The 9,128-nt window shown below is 37.8% G+C and overlaps 1 pseudogene; it reads left to right on the plus strand.

Moving 5' to 3' along the window:
• The first annotated feature begins 1,751 nt into the window (after nt 1-1,751).
• On the plus strand, nt 1,752-3,438 carry LOC18009704 (annotated as a pseudogene).
• Nucleotides 3,439-9,128: the final 5,690 nt, after the last annotated feature.

Raw genomic sequence — 9,128 nt, forward strand, 5'->3', positions numbered from 1 at the left:
TCAATCTTTCTAGCAATCCGATCATTAAGACCGTCAATGAATTAGGCCATCAAGGTCTCGGCTGAGTCTTCTACTTCAAGCCGGTTCTTAAGAGTTTTAAACTCTTCTATCCACGGTCTTACTTCCTTGAGTGAGCTTGCGAAATTTCTTCTGCAAGTCCCGGTGATAGTAAGCTGGAACATATCTCTTCCTGAGGCTGAATCTCATGTCCTCCCAGTTGTTGATCTATCCATGTCTATGCCTCCTTCTCTCAAAAATATCTCGATCCCACCACGCTAAGGCATTATCAGTTAGTTGTGCAGCCGCTAATGACACCTTTCTACCTTCTGAGTAATGGTAGTAATCGAAAATGTAATCCATTCTCCTCTCCCAATCGAGATATGCATCGGGGTTCATCTTGCCAGCAATTGTAGGGGCAGTAAGCTTGATGTCTTTGCTCTCTTCTTGGCCTCGGCCTTGATTGTGTTGACCTCGGGGTTGGTTTTGGTTTGGTCGATCATCATCGTCAAGATCTTCCATGTCTTCATCTTCGTCTTGGTTGGCCCTCCGCGCGTTTGCACCTGTAATAGGTCCTCTTGGGACTAGTGGTGGCTGCTCAATCCAGGTCATACGCTCCCCTTAAGTTGCGAAATGAGCCTGGATACTAGCAAGAATTTGAGCCATGTTAGCTTCTCCTGCCTCACCCATTGTTCCTGCGTACAACAAAAACAACAAAAAATCAAGTGCAATCGGTGTGGTATGTAGTTTTAGGTGTTAAAATGCAAGGAATGAAAATAAGAAGTATGATGATCTCTCGACCTAAACTTATATGAAAAGGCCTTTTTTGTATGGGATTAAGATAAGAAACTAGTGAAACAACTTAAAAGAGCAATCAATGTAATGGAGCAAGGCAAGAAACAATCAACTTATGCAAATAACTTATATTTGATACGACTATATAACTAGTGCAATGATTCACAACTATTAATGAACGAGGCAATATGAATTTTTGTTTATTTTGAGATAACCATAATGATATGAATATGAAAATGTAATGCAATAACTCGAAACAACGGTATATTATTTTTTTCTCAAGCAAACTAATATGAACACTCGATGTAGTAATTTGAGACAAACAGGTCTAATTTTTTTTTTCCGATGATGAAACAAAACTAAGGAGGAAGTAAAAGGGTATAAATTCACTGACACGAGCCTAGGCTCTGATACCAGATGATGTAGGAACAAGTGTGAGTTGTTCTTACAAGGGTGATAAGATGGTGAATCTCTAGCTGGTCGTACGGTTCTCTCTAGTAAACTCGGTAGAGATGGTTAATGACACGATGAAGCAATGTAACAATGGATCGAGAGACGCCACACAGAGGATGGAAATTCTATGATAAGTCTTGTTTCTCAGCCTTAAAGAAATTGCACCAGAGAAAAAGAAACAGAACTAGCTGCGGCTAGGGTTTTGTTTTCTAAGAAAACTCAGGTATTTTATTAATCAAGGTACATGTTTACATGCTGAGAAGAAACCTTATATACTGGTTCGACAGCAGGTGGCTTATCTTGGCCGAAAAGATTACAAAAAGGAAACTATGAAACTCAACGTTTAACTTAAAGAAAAAGTCGAAAAATTCAAAAATTCTAAAACTCTAAAACGACTAAGAAAAAGTCCCTGCAAAACCAAAAATAAACTCGTGAGAAATAACCCGAATGTAAACACTTACATTGGTTCGAGGAGTGGAGTTTCCACTTGTTTGGAAATGATAAACATGGCTGCTTCCTTGTTGCCTTGCAAGACCGGCAAGAATGACACGGTTTGGAGCTTGAGTTGCGCGTAGTCATTGCTTGGTGTCTCTTTAATTGGTGTTCTTGGTTTTTTGAAGGTCTTTGAGCTATGCGAGACTTGATCCAGCCGTGTCTTCCAAGTCTTGTGTCTCTGGTGTGTTAAACTCGGTCAAAGGCTCCATTGGTGTCTCTCGGGTGATCTCTCCTTTGAGCAGATTCTCCTTGAGTTCCTCATGCTCTATGAATGTAATCAGCCCTTCTATAGATTTGTTGAACTCCTCTCTTAAGCTTTTAGTGCCTGATCTTGTTCTTGGTGCATGTCTCATGTTTGGTATGTTGATTGGCTCTTCATCAGCTAGTGTGATGCTTGTCTCGATGTCCTCATCAAGTACTGAAGGAGCTAAAGGAGCTTATACACTGATTATTGAGCAAACGAGAGCAGAGGGATTTTGTGTTTCTGTTCATGCGGTGAATAATTTTACGGGTTGTTTATTGAATTTGAATGAGATTGATTGGTTTTGGAAGGTTTACAAGGGAATGGGTTCTTTGGGATATGTTGAGAATGTGAACACCTTTAATCTGGTCATATACTCATGTTGTAAAGAGTATAAGTTGCTTGAAGCGTTGGATTTGGCGGGAAAAATCCGCATTGACATGGTGGAATCAGGTGTTGGCTGCAATGAAAGAACCTATGGATCTTTGGTTGATACATATGGAAGAGCCAGAAGATCAGATGAAGCTTTAAGGTTGTGTGATGAGATGACGAGTAACGGACTTTTGGCTATACCATTGTCTATACCTCTATTGTTTATTGGCTGTTCATGGAAGGTGACACAGAAGCAGCTATGCCGGTGTTGGTGTAAAGAGATGCGAATTGATCGGTTTACTCACTTCATTGTTGTCAGAGGTCTATGCAGAAACGGATACGTTGAGGAAGCTGTTAAGTTTCAGAGACAGATTTTAGAGAAGAAACTCGTGGAATATGGGGTTTGTCAAAACACGCTTATGCACCATTTGGTAAGGGATAAAAAGCTGGCGTCTGCTGATCAGATTCTAGGGAGTATGTTGGTTTGTGGGTTGAATCTTGATGCAATTTCATTTGGTACTTTGATCGATGGACACCTAAAGGAAGGTAAGTTGGAAAGAGCGATAGATATCTATGATGGTATAATCAAGATGAAACAAAAACTGAATCTTGTGGTTTATAATTCAATTGTGAATGGATTAAGTAAAAGAGGATTGGTCGATGTGGCTGAAGCGACTGTGAAGGCAATGGAAAGCAAGGATGCTGTGACTTACAACACATTGTTGAACGAGTCTCTCAAGAACGGGAATGTTGAAGAATCTCTCAATATCTTATCTAAAATGCAGAAACCTGGTGGTGCAAATTTTGTTAGTCTGGTGACATACAACATTTTGATCAATCACTTGTGCAAGTTTGGTTCTTATGAGAAAGCGAAGAAGGTTTTGAAGATTATGGTTCAGAGACGTGTTATTCCGGATCATGTAACATATGGAACTTTGATTACATCGTTTAGCAAGCAGCGAGATCAAGAAGAAGTCATTGAGCTTCATGATTACATTGTTCTTAATGGAGTCACACCTCATGAACAGATTTACGTATCTATTGTTAGGCCTCTTCTTGATGGAGAAAGTGGAAAAAGACCATAAAGAGCCGTAGTCAAAGGCAATGGAAGCTTTCTTGTTTGCACTTTGGGGACAAAATGCTGAATTGTTCGATCATTCAAATGAAATCTAACTTCAACTTTTATCACACAATTCAGTTCATTTCTGTATTTCGATAGTTTTCACATTCCAGGTTTGATGCAGGCAACCAATAAGGGAATATAACTTTTTCTGTCAACATCAAATTACAATTTCTGGTTTTGTTTACTTATACTATACTATACAGTTGGAATTTAACTGAGAATTTTGAATGTGGTTGCCCTAATAATTCCAGTTATACTTGCCATCCATGTAGTTGTACTTTTTGTGGTTTTACAGTATTCGTAATAATACTTTCTTGTAAGTAAAAATTTGTTGGTTATACGCTTTTTATTAGTTATAAAATCAATAAATCAACATTTTCATAAAAATATATTTGATAAATATTTTATATTGTATTATTTGCATCATTGTTGGATTAAAGATTGATAAAGTGACTATAGAAGTTTATGACACTTATAGGAGGATGGATCGTGTATGATGAGATTCGTATAATATCTTCATTATTCTCAATATTTTAAAACAATGGTTCCTAGTGCTTGTAACATAGTAGCATGAACATGAACATATTTTAAAATATTGATTCCTTTCATGAACATATTTTAAAATATTGATTCTTGTCGTGGTCGCATTTTGATATGGTCACATTATCAAATTAGTTTAAATTGGTATAGGGGTGATTAATGTGTGCTTAACTTCATATTAAACAACATCACATGGAAACGGGACCTGATGCGATCATGGAACCAGAAGCTGAACCATGGGTCGAAGATCGGATCAAGGAGCAGGAACCAGGCACGGCCTTGGTCATTCTGGATGGGCTGATGACGAGATCACGCACCCGGAGGTTGGCGAGAGCTGTTCAAAAGATACTTACCGAGCTCAGGAACCAGAATATGGAACCAACTACATCCAGTACCGTGACCCTTCTCACATGTCAAGGTACTTACTGACTTCGGCCTGTTGTAGTCCTTGATATTCTTTTTTCTTACCCCTGGGTTTGTTCCAATGGGTTTACCGGGTGGGGTTTTAACGAGGTTAAAGGCTATACCACACACGGCCGCGGTTCAGTATGGACTTGGTACATGAGTCAGCAGTTCAAGAGTCATTTTCGCTAAGGTATCTCAAGGGTCAGTCAAAGCTAGGCAACTAGTCAGTCCAAGTTTTTTTTTTTTTTTTTTTGTAATTCCCTAAGCATGACTTTGGTCTAATCCGCCCCTATATAAGGCGTTGTACCCCTTTCAATTTTCATTCATTCACTTTTCAAATAAAAAATGAGACTTTTCTCCTTTGTTCTTTTGAGAATTTTTTCGATTTTTAGGTGGTGAGCCTCAGCATTTCTTTTCGGTTTATCAAGTTCTTTCCACCGAACTTGATGCAGCCTTCGACTGCAAAGTTTAAAGATTTCGTTAGTAGTAATCGGGGCTTAGAGATTTTTGGAATTCATTTCTCACGTCCTAACATCCTTTTACCGGCGTTTTCTTTTTATCTTTGTTCCACCCCCTTGTTTCAAATCGTTCTTCGCGAGTTTATCTGCTCCAAGAATTGTTCGGAGTCAAGGGTCTATCAACCCCCGCCGATCCAATTGTGTGAAGTTCTTTGGGAGATCGTATCAGGACCCACTTTATCAGTCATATTATTTTAATATTGGACCTGACACATGTACACGTGTTCGGGTAAAATACATATGTCATAACTCACGTGTAGCCGACATAATTTATTTTATTATGGACACATGTCGTTTATTTTAACTGAGAATTTTGAACGTGGTTGTCCCAATAATTCCAGTTATACTCACCATCCACGTAGTTGTACTTTTTATGGTTTTACAGTATGCGTAGTAATACTTCCTTGTAAGTAAAAAATTTTTGGTTATACGCTTCTTTATTGATTATAAAAATTATTATATTGACGTTTTCATGAAAATATATTTGATTAATATTTTATATTGTATTATTTGTATCATTGTTGGATTAAAGATTGACAAACTGACTATAGAAGCTTATGAGACTTATGGGAGGATGCATCGCGTATGATGAGATTCGTATAATTTCTTCATCATTTTTAATATTTCAAAACAATCACTACAAGAAAACAATCATTTTCCAACAGTCTGTTACGACGGTTTATAAATCGTCGCAAATATACAACGATTTTATGACGATTTTACGAGGAAAATACAAAACGTCGTAAAACTGCCGTAAAAACAAATTGTCGTATCTTCGACGTATAATTTACGACGCTTTACGATGATTATACATCAAAAAGAGAGATTTGATATTTAATGCAAATTCGTTGTAAAATAGATTTAACGTTACGACGAATTTACGACGATTACATTCCGATGTACAATTACGACGATTTTACGTCGACTAAGAAGGTAGGTGAAAAACATTTTGAAACATGTTCACCTACCTAATGTCGATGAAATATTTTATCGCACAATCGACGTAAAATCGTCGTGATATGAAGGTTGGATGTAAAAGCAATGTAAAAAACCGTCATAAAAGCGTCGTAATGTCCGAAATTTTGTTATAAATACATCTTCATTTCTTCTTTCATTCACAACATCATCATTCAAACATAAGAGCATCAGCATCCTAGAGACCCATTTTGGATCTCTTAAACCTTACTATAGTATTTTAAAACCCGATATATTGGGTTGTCCATTGCTGTTAACCCGAATGAGTAGTAATTTCTTTGAAAACAGAAATAATAATATAAAAAGGTTTCTCCATTCACGCTGCTACACGTGGCACAAGAGACCGTCTCTTATATTGTCTAAGCAATAAAGAAAGATATTTTTTGAGTTATTTTCGATATGTTATATACGAGCTAAGAAGCTGGATGTATATGCGTAAAGATTCAAATGGGGCGTTGACTGAAGAATTCAAGAACGGGTTAGAAATATTCATGTATCAGGCCACAAATATGGAGAGAACCAAAGAATGCGAGAAGATGTTTTGTCCTTGTTTGAAATGCAAGAATACAAGGTATACACTGACCAAAACTGTGTGGACGCATTTATTAAATAGAGGGTTTATGCCGCAATAATTTGTTTGGTATCTACATGGAGAAGGATATGGCAGTAATACTCATGGGAATGCTAGTAGTAATAGTAATTATCAAAGTCATGTTGATTTTGATGAATCAAATTATGGTCATCAGCCTAATCAATATCAATCTGATCAAGGTCTAGATCATGATAGGATGCATGAGATGGTGAATGCATTTCATGAAACGCATACTAGTAATTCTGTTGAGAAACCTGATGTAGATGCCAAACAAATTTATGATTTGTTAGACAATACTAATCAGCCAATCTACGAAGGATGTAGAGAAGGTCTGTCTAAATAATCGTTGGCAGCTAGGATGATGTCAATTAAAACAGATTATAACCTGGCTGAGGTTTGCATGGATGATTGGGCTGATCTTCTGAAAGAGTAGCTACCGGAGGATAACTTGGCAGCGGCAGCATACTATGAAATACAGAAGTTGATTTTTAGTCTTGGTCTACATTCTGAGATGATAGATGTATGTGTTGATAATTGTATGATGTTCTGGAACGATGATGATCAGCTGGAGGAATGTCGATTTTGCCAAAAACCAAGATGCATGCCGCAAGCTGGTGGGCGTAAAAGGATACTGTACCAAGGTATGTGGTATTTTACTATAACTGATAGGTTAAAACGGTTTTATTAATCTGAAAGGACAACTGCATCAATGTTATGGCATGCAGAACATACACAAGCAGATGGAGAAGTTGTTCATCCATCAGATGCAAAGGCATGAAAACACTTCAATACAGTATACCCAGATTTTGCTAAGTTCAAACAGAATGTCTATCTTGGTCTGTGCACTGATGGTTTTAGTCTATTTGGTATGTCTGGTAGACAATATTCATTATGGCCAGTAATCCTAACCCCTTATAACCTTTCTCCAGATATGTGCATGCAAAGGGAAATTCTTTTCCTTAGTATTTTGGTTCCAGGTCCCAATCATCCGAAGCGAGCTCTCGATGTATTTCTGTAGCCACTCATACATGAGTTGAATCAGTTATGTATACCGGCGTTCGAACATATGACTGTTCAACGGGGAAAATTTTTACTCTGCGGGCTGTGCTTATGTGGACAATAAGCGATTTCCCCGCTTATGGTATGCTATCAGGATGGACTACACATGGGAGGTTATCTTGTCCTTATTGTCTTGATCGAACTGATGCGTTTCAGCTGAAACATGGTAGAAAAACCTGTTGGTTTGATTGTCACCGCAGGCTTTTACCGGATAACCATCCATATCGGAGGAACAAAAGGTTATTTAGGAATAACAAAAGTGTACGTGTCCATCCATCCGTATATTTAACAGGAGCTGATATACATGCGCAAATCGAGCATTGGGGGGCAGAGGAAACAGTAACACATGGGAAAAACTGGCACACTCCTGCAAATATGCCTGAAGGTTATGGAGTTCATCATAATTGGCACAAGAAAAGTATTTTTTGGCAACTACCCTATTGGAAAGATCATCTACTCAGACACAATCTTGATGTCATGCACATTGAGAAAACTTTTTTGATAACATCATGCATACAGTTATTAACGTGACAGGAAGAAGAAAAGACAATAGTAAGTCAAGATTGAACTTATCTGATTTATGCAACAGAAGTGAGTTGCATATACTGAGAAACGGGAAAGCACCAGTTCTTGTATTTCAGTTGAGTGCAGATCAGAAGTCAGTATTGTTCAAATGGGTTTCATTTGACGTTAAGTTTCCTGATGGGTATGTTTCTAATCTTTCTAAATCTGTTGAGAAGTGGGTAAAGTTTGCTCGGATGAAAAGTCTTGACTGCCACGTGTTTATGCAACAATTATTTCCATTTGCATTTCCTGAACTCTTGCCCAAAATGTCCATGAAGCTGTTGGAGGTAAAATAATTACTACTTAACTACACTCTATTCCTATTATAACTTAGTACATATTAAAATTTTATCTAATATTATGTATATGTACATATGAAGGCATTGGTGCTTTTTCTGGGATCTTAGTACACGAACATTATCAGCTGATGTAATAGCACAACTGGCATCGAATATTCCAATCTTGTTGTGCAATTGGAAAAGATCTTCCCGCCATCATTTTTTGATGTTATGGAACATCTTCCTGTTCATCTCCCTCATGAAGCAGAGCTCGGTGGACCAGTTCAGTACAGGTGGATGTATCCGTTTGAGCGTTTCATGAAGCATCTTAAGGGTAAAGCCAAAAACCTAGCTAAAGTGGAAGGTTCAATTGTGGCGGGAAGCTTGACGCAAGAGACTTCGCACTTCACTTCGTACACCAAAAGTTTGAACACGCAAAAGAGCTACTCATCGATATGATGATGGAGGAGTTGGCCAAACATATGCAGTTGAGGGTGTACCTGACATATTCTCGCCGATCAGACGTCTTAGTGGAAAAGTGAAGGAAATTTTGTGGTCCAATGAAAAAGATTATAACAGTGCACATACGTATATCCTGCTAAACTGCATGAATTGTCGTCGTACGAGGTATATATATATATCAGTCGGTCTTAATTATTAGTTGTTTTTGCAGCACATTCATTGACGAGGTTAAAGAATGTATCTCCGGGGTTTCTGAAAC

Source organism: Eutrema salsugineum, unplaced genomic scaffold (assembly GCF_000478725.1).
Source record: "Eutrema salsugineum unplaced genomic scaffold, Eutsalg1_0 scaffold_8, whole genome shotgun sequence".
NCBI lineage: Eukaryota > Viridiplantae > Streptophyta > Magnoliopsida > Brassicales > Brassicaceae > Eutrema > Eutrema salsugineum.